Genomic DNA, 11,375 nt, shown 5'->3' with positions numbered 1-11,375 from the left:
AGTTCTGAAACTTCACTAGTTTAGTCATGTCTGCCCTAATCCCCTCAGACTCCATACATCGCAGCTAGTATCCTTCTTTCTCTCTCCCACCCTCCCCTCAGTTCAAGCTGTTTAGCCCAAGTTAGGATTCCACCCTAAAATTCGATAATTCTAAGTTTCCCTGCCCCACCCGCAGAGAGGAAACCAGTTAGCTCTAGGCTAATCCTTGGTCCCGCTGAAATCCACCTCCCTCGTCTTGCCCCTCACAACCCCATTTGTCCCGCTCAGATCTCTCCAGACACCCTCGTCTTGCCCCTCACAACCCCATCACTCCCTCAGAAAGAGACTAAAGCCCGCCAAAACCAAGCAGCCAATTAAGGAGAGGCGCTGATACGTTGTGGCCAATCAACGGGCAGCGCGGGAAAATGCAGGTATCGCGCTGGGCTGCTCGGTTCCCCTCACTTCAGTATTAGAGAAAAGAGGAACGGGGGGGAGGGGGGGGATGGGATAGCAGGAGGGATCTGTAATGAGGCAAATAACTTCTCGCCGGGAGGGGAATCCACAATTCTCGATCGATGGCAATCGCTGTGAGGTAGAAGTTTCTAGGTCGCCAAGGAAGATCCCATGGAGAGTGCTCAAGAGCGCTAGAAGCGAAATTTAATGTGGGCCTGTTATAAAGGAAGGCATGCCTTTGAGCATGTGCAGAGTACCTTTCCCCTTGCCATTAAGTAGCTACCACAAGCCGCACCCGCACATCTGCGATGGACTGAAGAAAAGGTCTCCAGGATCAGAGGGCATGCCTTTAATGCAGGCGTGACCTCCAACGTCTCTCTGTTTATTATTATTATTATTATTAAAAATTTGTGTCACTCCCCACCAGAAAAAGCAGTCTCAAAGAGACTTACAAACACAAATACAAAAATCCATAATTAATATAACAGAACCCCCCCAATCAATATTAACAGTAATCACCACAATAATAAAAATAAACACTATGAAAGCATAATCTAAAAACAATACAATATGAAAAGTGTTCATCCACGCTAGGCAGAATCTCCCCTCATCCCTCCCCTCCCAGGCTAGAATGAACACCACAAAAATTAGAAATACTTTATTTCTCCTGACTACGAGGGGAAGAGGAAAGAGAGGCAAGATTTATCTCAGTTGCTCCACAGGGTATATGTCCAGGCAGTGAAAAACCTACGTTTTTCATCATATATAATCATCTACGGGGGGGGGGGGTGCTTTCCTTGTAGGGATTTGGTAATGTGTGAAGTTGTCCCAATGAGGGGAATCCCTCAGAAAGGGGTTGGTGGAATGCCAGAGCAAAATCCCATTCAATCCTATCTCCCTTGCTTTTCTAATTAATCTATTTTCATCTGCCAGGTGTATTCTTGCATTCATTCTGGCTGCCGTGCCAGTTCTAAAGGTGTGTGCTGGAGAGTCAGTGATCTCAGTGTAACATCATTTTTTGAGTGGTTGTGCCAATGTAGCTGTAGCCATAAGCACAGCAAGCCTTAGAATGTCTAGCCCAGGATTAGGCAACCTGGAGCCCTCCAGATGTTTTGGACTGCAACTCCCATAATCCCTTTCCATGCTGGGTGGGGCTGATGGGAGTTGTGGTCTAAAACATCTGGAGGGCACCAAGTTGCCTACCCATTCTCTAGCCTAGTATCATTACCTATATTTTCAGAATGGGATGCCTGTTTGTGCAGCCTAAATTGCAGGTGGACAGGGGAGAGTTTCTACCAGTGGTCATGTCCCCTAGAAATGCAGGAAATTATCAAGGGTTGGACCGATCCCCCATCTCCCCCAAATCCTTAAAACTGGGATGCACATGGCCCTCATACTCCCACAAAATAATCCTGGCAGCAGAGAGGAGCATGCAGGCACAACCACTCAGCTTGCCAAAGCTGGGAATTGTAGATGGGTTTCCCCACAGGCTGAGTTCTAAAGGAAGAGGAATTGGGATTAGAGCAGGAGGAGGCAACCTGGTGGCCTCCAGATGTTTTGGAGTACAGTTCCCATGATCGCTTACCATTGGCCGTGGTGGCTGGGGCTGGTGGGAGTTGTAGTCCAAAATGTCTGGAGGGCACCATGTTGCCTACCCCTGGCTTAGAGGATATACACCTTGTGTTGCTCATTCTCAAACCCCAGTTCCCCTCCCCGGGTATTTTTTCAGTATTGAGGTATGTCTGCTGGGGAACATGGGTGGGAGGGCACTCCTGCACTCATATCCTGCTTGTGGGTTTTCCACAGGCAGTTGGTTGGCTGCTGTTCTGTGCGAACAGAATGCTGAACTAGATGGACCATGGTCTGATCCAGCATGGCTCTCTTCGTGTTCTTGTGAGGCCGACTGCCCTTTTATTGCTGATAGTGGAGGGAGAGATTGATCCCAAAAGATGCACACCACATAGTACAGCCTTCCCTGACCTGGTGCCCTCCAGATGTGTTGGACTACAACTCCCAGCATCCCCAGCCAGTAGTCCAACATATCTGGAGGGCACCAGGTCGGGGAAGGCTGTCAAAGTACATGCACAAGCCCTATTTCTCTCTCTCTCTCTCTCACACACACACACACTCACACTCACAATTTCAGTAATGAGGGGTATTATGGGGAGGAGCAGGAAGTGTTGGTCTCTGAAGAGGCCTCTGAGCCTCCCACATCCAAATGATCCCTTGGACAGCAAGATGGAATCCCCCCCCCCCCCATACACAATTAGCAATTTCCACTATTTCCTTCTCAGGTTGGGACAAAGCAGAGTGGAACGTTAAGTTCTTCAGTATTTGCTGAAGCGGTTGTGCAAACGGTATAGAACTTTGTACTTTATTACTCATCTCTACAGGCCTCTTTATTTAGATAGAACATGAGTCGGGAATTGTAACGTCTGAACCAGCACTCAGTAGAAAGCAAAGAAAAATGCGCGGGGGTGAGGGTCTTGTAGCTGTAATAGTCGTGTAGAAGAGGACATTTCAGCAGATGAAACTTTATGCAACCTTGCTGCAGCAGCATGTGACAAACTGCACCTACTGAAATTCTTCTGCTGCACAACTATTTAAGGTACATGAACCCGATCGCGTCCTCCACTCCACTTCCACCCCCTCAACTTTAGACAAATTCACGGAGGATAAGGCTATGAACGGGTTATAGTCATGATGTCAGTATACAGTATGCCTCCGGCAGTATAGTATTTGCAGGAGAAAACAAGTGGGAGGAGAATGCTATTACAATCATGATCCACGTGTAGGCTTCCCACAGGCAGCTGGTTGGCCACTGTGTGAACAAAATGCTGGACTAGACAGGTCTTTGGGATCTCCTTAAGTTCTTTAACTGGTCGGGACTCGGGATAAGCCAGAAATGTTTTAAACGAAATGGAAATATTTACGTTAAAATAGCACTGGGAGGCACTGCTGCTCCACTAAGCTAAACATTCAAGATGGCGGTAGGAACAATGTGTGAAGGCTTCTAGCTCCGTCTGTGAACCTTCATCAAAAGACGAGTACATATAAAGCCTGTTTCCATTGTGCTTTTACAAACCACCTCGTTGCTGCAAAAGCTAACTGCTGTCCTGAATTCAAACAGTGAGGCAGCATTTATCCACCCGTTTCCAATAACAACTAGCCCGTGCATGCTAGGGGTGCACTACTCTACCTTGAGCACTGATTTGCCTCAGCAATTTCCAAAAAGCAGACTTTTAAATTTGTGACATTACAACTTTCATTTGAAGAATGAGTTCTTGCTTTTTAGAATAGGAAAATGTCTTAAAAAAAAAAAAAGTTGATAGCTCTCAAAAATGGCAATAGTGATCTAAAGTTCCCCACCTGGCCTGCCCACCAAAGGTTCTCCCTGGCTCAGGGTGTATTTTTCAAGATCGCTCTCACCATTGTCTAATAATAACGATGTTTTGTTATGGTTTTATGATTTTATGTATTATGAATTATGTTTTGTGAATGTTTATTTGAACTGTTGTACAGCACCTTGGTGACATTTGTGGAAAGGTGGTATATAAATATTATGCTTGTAATAATCATTTTAAAATCCTCCTTTAGATACTGTGAATGTGAGCATGTTAGAGTGCTTAAAGGGAGAAATGAGGAAGTTCTTATTTATTTAAGAAATATGTTCATTATGAATAGGTAAAAGCCTTTGAACTAAAAATGAATGTTCTTATTCAGCTTATTTATAACTATTTCCATTTATATTCTGCCCTTCTTAAAACATCCCAGGGTGGGTAACAGCAACATTAAAACATCCAACAATACAATATTTATATATGATAAACAAATTAAAGAGCAATCCTTTGGCCCCTGAAGAGTATCCGGATTCTTCGGAATGCCCCCTCTGAGGCTGTAGACACTATTATGACCTTGGAAGGGGGACTCTGAAATCCAGTCCCTACTCCCGCCCCTTCACCGCCTCTGCAGAAAGAACTACAGCACCTGCATTCCAAGGTTGCAAAAGTGGCCCCAGGCCTTTGGAAAGGTCTGAAAGCAGGCATTGGGGTGGGCGGGGAGGGGAGAGGCCAGGATACGAGAAATCCTACGGCCTCTCCAGCCCTGCCCTGCCCCGGCAGTGTGACTACTCTAGACGAGTCTAGAGGAAAATTCACAAAAAGGAGGGTGGAGAGGCTAAAATCACCTATTTTTCCTCCTGCCCTGCTGGCAGCAGCCTGGCAGGGCATTGGATACTTGAAAGCCTCTGAGATCGGAGGCTTCTGCCTAATGAAGGCACAACCCATACGACTGCACCCTTAATCAGTTAATCAATCCACAGAGAACTAACCAATCATAAACACCCAGATTAACAAACAGGGCTTAGCTTGGCACTGAAATTATAGTAAGGTTGGCGTGAGGCATACCTCTTGGGAGAGGGCATTCCAAAGTCATGGCGCCACAACGGAGAAGGCCCTATCTTGTGTCATGACTTGAAAAACATCCCCCAGCATGGGATGAGACAGACCTCCCTCACAGATCTAAAGACCTTAGGCACTGCAGGCAACCTTTCCACACCATCATATTGTTGCTCACAAAATAAAATCAGTGCCAATACAAGGTGGGAGGGAAATGTGCAAAATCTGGCAAGAATTCAACAGTCTGAAGTTCTCCCGCTTTTCTGGGAGTAAGCCCCATTGATTTCAATAGGACTTACTTTTGAGCAGGGTTTTGATTTAAATCATGATTTAAATCGCTACTCTGAAGGACTAAATTTTAATGATTTAAGGGCACAATCCTATCTGGATAGGCAGCCGCCTCCGAACTTGGAAGTGACTGCCTATCCAATGCAGGGCAGGAGCAGAATTCAAAGTGATCTTTTTTCTTTCTTTTTTCTGAAAATACTTTTTATTCTATTTTTTAACTTTATAAATGAAATAAACAATACCGACAACCTAATCAATAACAACAGTTTCCCAACAATACAGTATTCTTAAGAGGACACAGCAATAACGGAAAAGAAAAACAAAAAAAGGAGAAGGAAGAAAAAAAAACATGAAAAACATATAATTATTTAAAGAAATTAAATTTAAACTCCATTACACAGAAACTTCAAATCCCATTCTGCTTAAAAATTATACCTATAACATTGGCAATATTACAATTCAGTACAGCATAAATAATCAGCCTAACATTTCAATATCATATGATCAGTCTTATAACAAGGAAGCAGGCCTACAATTCATTCCAGTAACCATATATTGCCCTTCAGCTAACATAGAATCATAGAATAGTAGGGTTGGAAGGGGCCTACAAGGCCATTGAGTCCAACCCCCTGCTCAATGCAGGAATCTAAGTCAGAGCATCCCTGACAGATGGCTGTCCAGCCTTGTCTTCAATGCCTCCAGTGTGGGAGAGCCCACCACCTCCCTAGGTAATTGGTTCCATTGTCGTATTGCTCTAACAGTCAGGACGTTTTTCCTGATGTTCAGCCGGAATCTGGCTTCCTGTAACTTGAGCCCATTATTCCGTGTCCTGCACTCTGGGATGATCAAGAAGAGATCCTGGCCTTCTTCTCTGTGACAACCTTTCAAGTCCTTGAAGAGCGCTATCATATCTCCCCTCAGTCTTCTCTTCTCAAGGCTAAACATGCCCAGTTCTTTCAGTCTCTCTTCATAGGGCTTTGTTTCCAGCCCCCTGATCATCTTTGTTGCCCTCCTCTGAACCCTCTCCAGTTTGTCTGCATCCTTCTTAAAGTGTGGTGACCAGAACTGGTCACAGTACTCCAGATGAGGCCTAACCAGTGCTGAGTAGAGGGGAACTAGTACTTCCCGGGATTTGGAAGCGATGCTTCTATTAATGAAGCCCAAAATAGCATTGGCCTTTTTTGCAGCCACATCACATGGTTGGCTCATATTCAGCTTGTGATCGACAACAATTCCAAGATCTTTCTCGCTTGTAGTGTTGTTGAGCCATGTATCCCCCATCTTTTAACTGTGCATTTGGTTTCTTTTTCCTACGTGCAGAACTTGGCATTTATCCCTATTAAATGTCATTCTGTTGTTTTCTGCCCAGCGCTCCAGTCTATCCAGATCACTTTGAATTTTGTTTCTGTCTATCAAAGTATTAGCTATCCCACCCAATTTGGTGTCATCTGCAAATTTGATCAGCATTCCCTGCACCTCCTCCTCCAAGTCATTCATAAAAATGTTGAAGAGCACTGGGCCCAGGACTGAGCCCTGCGGTACCCCACTCGTTACCTCTCCCCAGTTTGAGAAGGTCCCATTGATAAGCACTCTTTGAGTCCGATTCTGTAGCCAACTGTGGATCCACTGGATTGTTGTTTCATCTAGCCCACTTTGAGCTAGTTTGCTCATCAGGATCTCATGGGGCACTTTGTCCAAAGCTTTGCTGAAGTCGAGGTATATGATGTCTACAGCATTTCCACAGTCTACAAGGGAGGTTACTTGATCAAAAAATGAGATCAGATTTGTCTGGCAGGACTTGTTTTTGACAAATCCATGTTGGCTTCGAGTAATCACTGCATTGCTTTCAAGGTGCTTCCAGATGGATTGCTTTATCATCTGCTCCAGAATTTTCCCAGGGATTGATGTCAGACTGACTGGTCTGTAGTTCCCAGGTTCCTCCTTTTTACCCTTTTTGAAGATAGGGACAACATTAGCCCTCCTCCAGTCATCTGGCACTTCCCCCGTCCTCCATGATTTCTCAAAGAGAATAGACAGCGGTTCTGAGAGCTGTTCTGCCAGTTCCTTTATTACTCTAGGATGCAGTTCATCTAGCCCTGGAGATTTGAACTCATTCAAAGTAATTAGGTGTTCCTTGAGCGAATGCCTATCGATCTCAAGCTGCAATCCTGCCCCTTCAGCCTGTACTTCACCTTTGCCAGGGGGGTCATAGACCCTCTTTTGGGAGAAGACTGAGCCAAAGTAGGAATTAAGCACTTCTGCCTTTTCTTTGTCATCTGTTATAATTTTGCTATCCTTATTTAATAGCTGAACAACCATTTCTTTCCTCTGCGTTTTACTATGCACGTAGCTGAAGAAAGCCTTTTTGTTGTTTTTAGCATCTCTCGCTAACCTCAGCTCGTTCTCAGCTTTAGCCTTCCTGATGCCATCCCTGCAATTCTGTGCTACCTGCCTGTACTCTTCCTTTGTTACTTGGCCTTCTTTCCACTTCCTATATGTGTCCTTTTTTTGTTTTCAGGTCATCCCTAAGCTTTTTGTGAAGCCACATTGGCTTCTTCTGTTGTCTTCCACCTTTTCTTCTTGTTGGAATTGTTTGTGATTGTGCCTTGAGAATTTCCTTTTTTAAAAGCTCCCACCCATCTTGGACTCCTTTTCTCTTTAGCGTTGCTTGCCATGGGACCTTACTGATCATTGTTCTGAGTTTATTAAAATCAGCTTTCCTAAAATCCAGGGTACACGTTTGACTACACTCGGCTTTTGCTTCCCTTAGAACCAAGAACTCAAGTACAACATGGTCGCTTTCCCCCAGAGTTCCTGTAACTGCTACTTTATCCACTAAGTCATCTCTGTTGGTTAGGATCAAGTCAAGGATAGCCGATCCTCTAGTTCCTTCCTCTACTTTCTGTAGGAGGAAGTTATCCGCCACCCAAGTCAGGAATTTCCTGGAGGGGCCATGTTTATAACATATAGTATGTTTATTGCTATATGTTTATAACATATAGTAATAAAGCTTAACAATTTAACCAGCCAAAGATTTACTAACCAGTAATAATGGTAATAATTTTAAAAGGAGATTTAAAAGGATACATAATAATAATAATAATAATAACAAATCACTAATAAATTGTATAATGTTGTATAATAATAAAGCTTAAAATCAACCTCACAACAATCACTAATATATTTTGTAGTAGATATATAAATGAGTGTATACATTGTACAGTATATCATGAAGGATTTAAAGAAAAGAGAAAAAGAGGAAAAATAAGAGGGAAAAAAACAAAACATTTCTGGCCTAGCCTGTATCTTCCAGACTAAACATAGTCAGTTAGCAAAACACGTTTGTAGATTCCAGTTCATGGTGCTGGAACAGAAATTTCACGCGATTTTCCATTTAGCCACGCCTCCGCCATTTCATGATTTAGAAACTTCTTCATCTGACCTTCAGAAAAAATGCAAAATGTAGCAGGATATTTTAAGTGATATTGTAAGTTCATTTGTTTTGCCATATTTTTCGCATTGGCAAATTGCCTTCTTTTATCAACAATTTATTTGATGTAATCCGGAAATCTTGTTTCCAAAAAAGGTTTCCAGCCTCTTTTGCCAAACACAGGATATAATTTTTTGTGGAGATTCTTGCAAATTGGACTATAATCGTATAACCAGTCCCTTTGGCATTTGACACACAGAATACCTGCTCAGTATCAAATGAATAATCAGATGGCACAGGGAGTATCTCATGCAGGAACTTATCTACAAAAGTAGACAGATTTATAGCAGTAGGTAAATATTTAATACCAATAATACGTACATTTGCCCTTCGTGCTAACGCCTCCAGTTGAGGAATTCTGACAGAAAAATTGTTGAAAAAAGCTTGTAACGTAGTTTCATTCCCTGCTAGCCGATCTTGCAACTAGTTAACCTTCGCCTCCATTTTTTGCCAAGAAGTGTTAATTAAATCCACAGTCCCTTGCAGGGCAGCAATGGAATTTTGGATGGTATCCAGCCTCTTAGCCTGTTCCGCAAATTGCAAGGACAAAGTTTTTATCAAAGCAAGTAACTCCTCTATATCTCCACTTCTCGAAGCCTTTGCCAAGGGAGGTGTGGGGGGTGGGGTGGGCGGAGATCCTTATATTCGCCTTAGTGTAGTCATCCTTCTGTTCAAAAAAATCTTGCAGGTCCTCAAATATTATTGTCCTCAATTATTATTGTCCTCAAATATTGCAGGTCCTCAATTTCTTAATCCATTCCTCAGATGTTGTTGGCGTTTCTTAATCCAAAAACTACAATGGAGCACATCAGCCCTAGTTTCTCCTAATTAATTAGGAGGTTCAAACAGCTTTGAGCGATGATTAAGCTCTGGCAGACTAGCCCCGGAGTACAGCCCCCCTGCTACCACGCCGAGAGAGCTGTTCTTCCAAAACTTCATCCAGAGCTGCTCCCGCCTCCCCTTTTAATTCCAGGGGAGAGATAAAAGGTTTTTCAACCTTTCAAAAAGCTGTTTGAGATAGCATCGCACGGAGACCCCACAGGAAGCTACAAGGGTGACATTGGCTCTGACCGGAAGTCCAGAATTCAAAGTGATCTTGATAGGCTGGAGTGCTTGGCAGAAAACAACAGAATGAAATTTAATAAGGATAAATGCCAAGTTCTGCACGTAGGAAAAAGAAACCAAATGCACAGTTACAAGATGGGTGATACTTGGCTTAACAATACTACAAGTGAGAAGGATCTTGGAATTGTTGTCGCTCACATACTGAATATGTGCCAACAATGTGATGTGGCTGCAAAAAAGGCCAATGCTATTTTGGGCTGCATTAATAGAAGCATCGCTTCCAAATCCCAGGAAGTACTAGTTCCCCTCTACTCAGCACTGGTTAGGCCTCATCTGGAGTACTGTGTCCAGTTCTGGGCGCCACACTTTAAGAAGGATGCAGACAAATTGGAGAGGGTTCAGATAAGGGTGACAAAGTTGATCAGGGGACTGGAAACAAAGCCCTATGAGGAGAGACTGAAAGAACTGGGCATGTTTAGCCTTGAGAAGAGAAGACTGAGGGGAGATATGATAGCACTCTTCAAATCCTTGAAACGTTGTCACAGAGAGGAAGGCCAGGATCTCTTCTCGATCATCTCAGAGTGCAGGACATGGAATAATGGGCTCAAATTACAGGAAGCCAGATTCCAGCTGAACATCAGGAAAAACTTCCTGACTGTTAGAGCAATACGACAATGGAACTAATGACCTAGGGAGGTGATGGTCTGTTCCACACTGGAGGCATTCAAGATGAGGCTGGACAGCCACCTGTCAGAGATGCTCTGACTTGGATTTCTGCATGAACAGTGGGTTGGACTCGATGGCCTTGTAGGCCCATTCCAACCCTACTATTCTATGAGTCTATGACCTTCCCCTCGGCTCCAATTTCAGCTGTCTAGCCATGGGAAGTTGGAGCGGGGAGGGGACAACAACACGCTGGACGACGCATAGGAAGCATCAGAACGGCACGCACGCCCTCCCCGCCCCCAGGAACATCCCGTTTTCACTGCTCTGTGCTCCTCTTATGAGCCCCTTATGAGGGGCCGATGAGGCAGTGCGAGGAGGGGGTGGAGGTCGGTTCTCAGGGAACTGACCTCGGAGTGCAGCCTCCGAGGTCAGTTCCTGGGAACCAACCTATCCTATGGCTGTCTAGCCGCAGACCAGCAGCCATAGGATTGCGCCTTAAATCACAGTTTAAATTACTTGTGAGGAATATTCTATTTAATCACCATTCTTCATAGAAGTACATTATTGTTTAATATAACTTTAATACATATTCAGAGATGTAGGTTTCATTAGAAGGTAGATACACAGTGGAGGATACATGCAGCAAAAGTTTCCTCAGGAGTCAGGCCTGCATGAATGTGTTCTGTTCACTTTTGGTTCCACTTTCTGTTCTGTTCCCCTATCCCTTGCCTTTATATCCAGACTCCTCCTCCTTTTTCAGATCTACTCCATCTCCCCAAATTCTCTATTCATTTACTTTATTTTTGCACTTAGACGCAAGGCAGAGAGAGACACACACACACACGCAGAGAGACAGCATGCACTTCTGTACAACACCTGCAGTGCAGAATAGGACTGATCAGTTTATCTTCCATCTCCATAAACTGCTAACATTCATAAAATATAATTAGTAGTTGTATAATTAATATTCATGATATCTTTGATCTAAGCTCTCTTTTTACTAATTGTTTTAAGAAAACTTCATTTTTCATTGAAAA

This window comes from Heloderma suspectum, chromosome 10, assembly GCF_057233095.1.
Source record: "Heloderma suspectum isolate Gila_16-S chromosome 10, 16-S_ref, whole genome shotgun sequence".
Classification (NCBI taxonomy): Eukaryota; Metazoa; Chordata; class Lepidosauria; order Squamata; family Helodermatidae; genus Heloderma; species Heloderma suspectum.
This window is presented reverse-complemented; position numbering follows the sequence as displayed.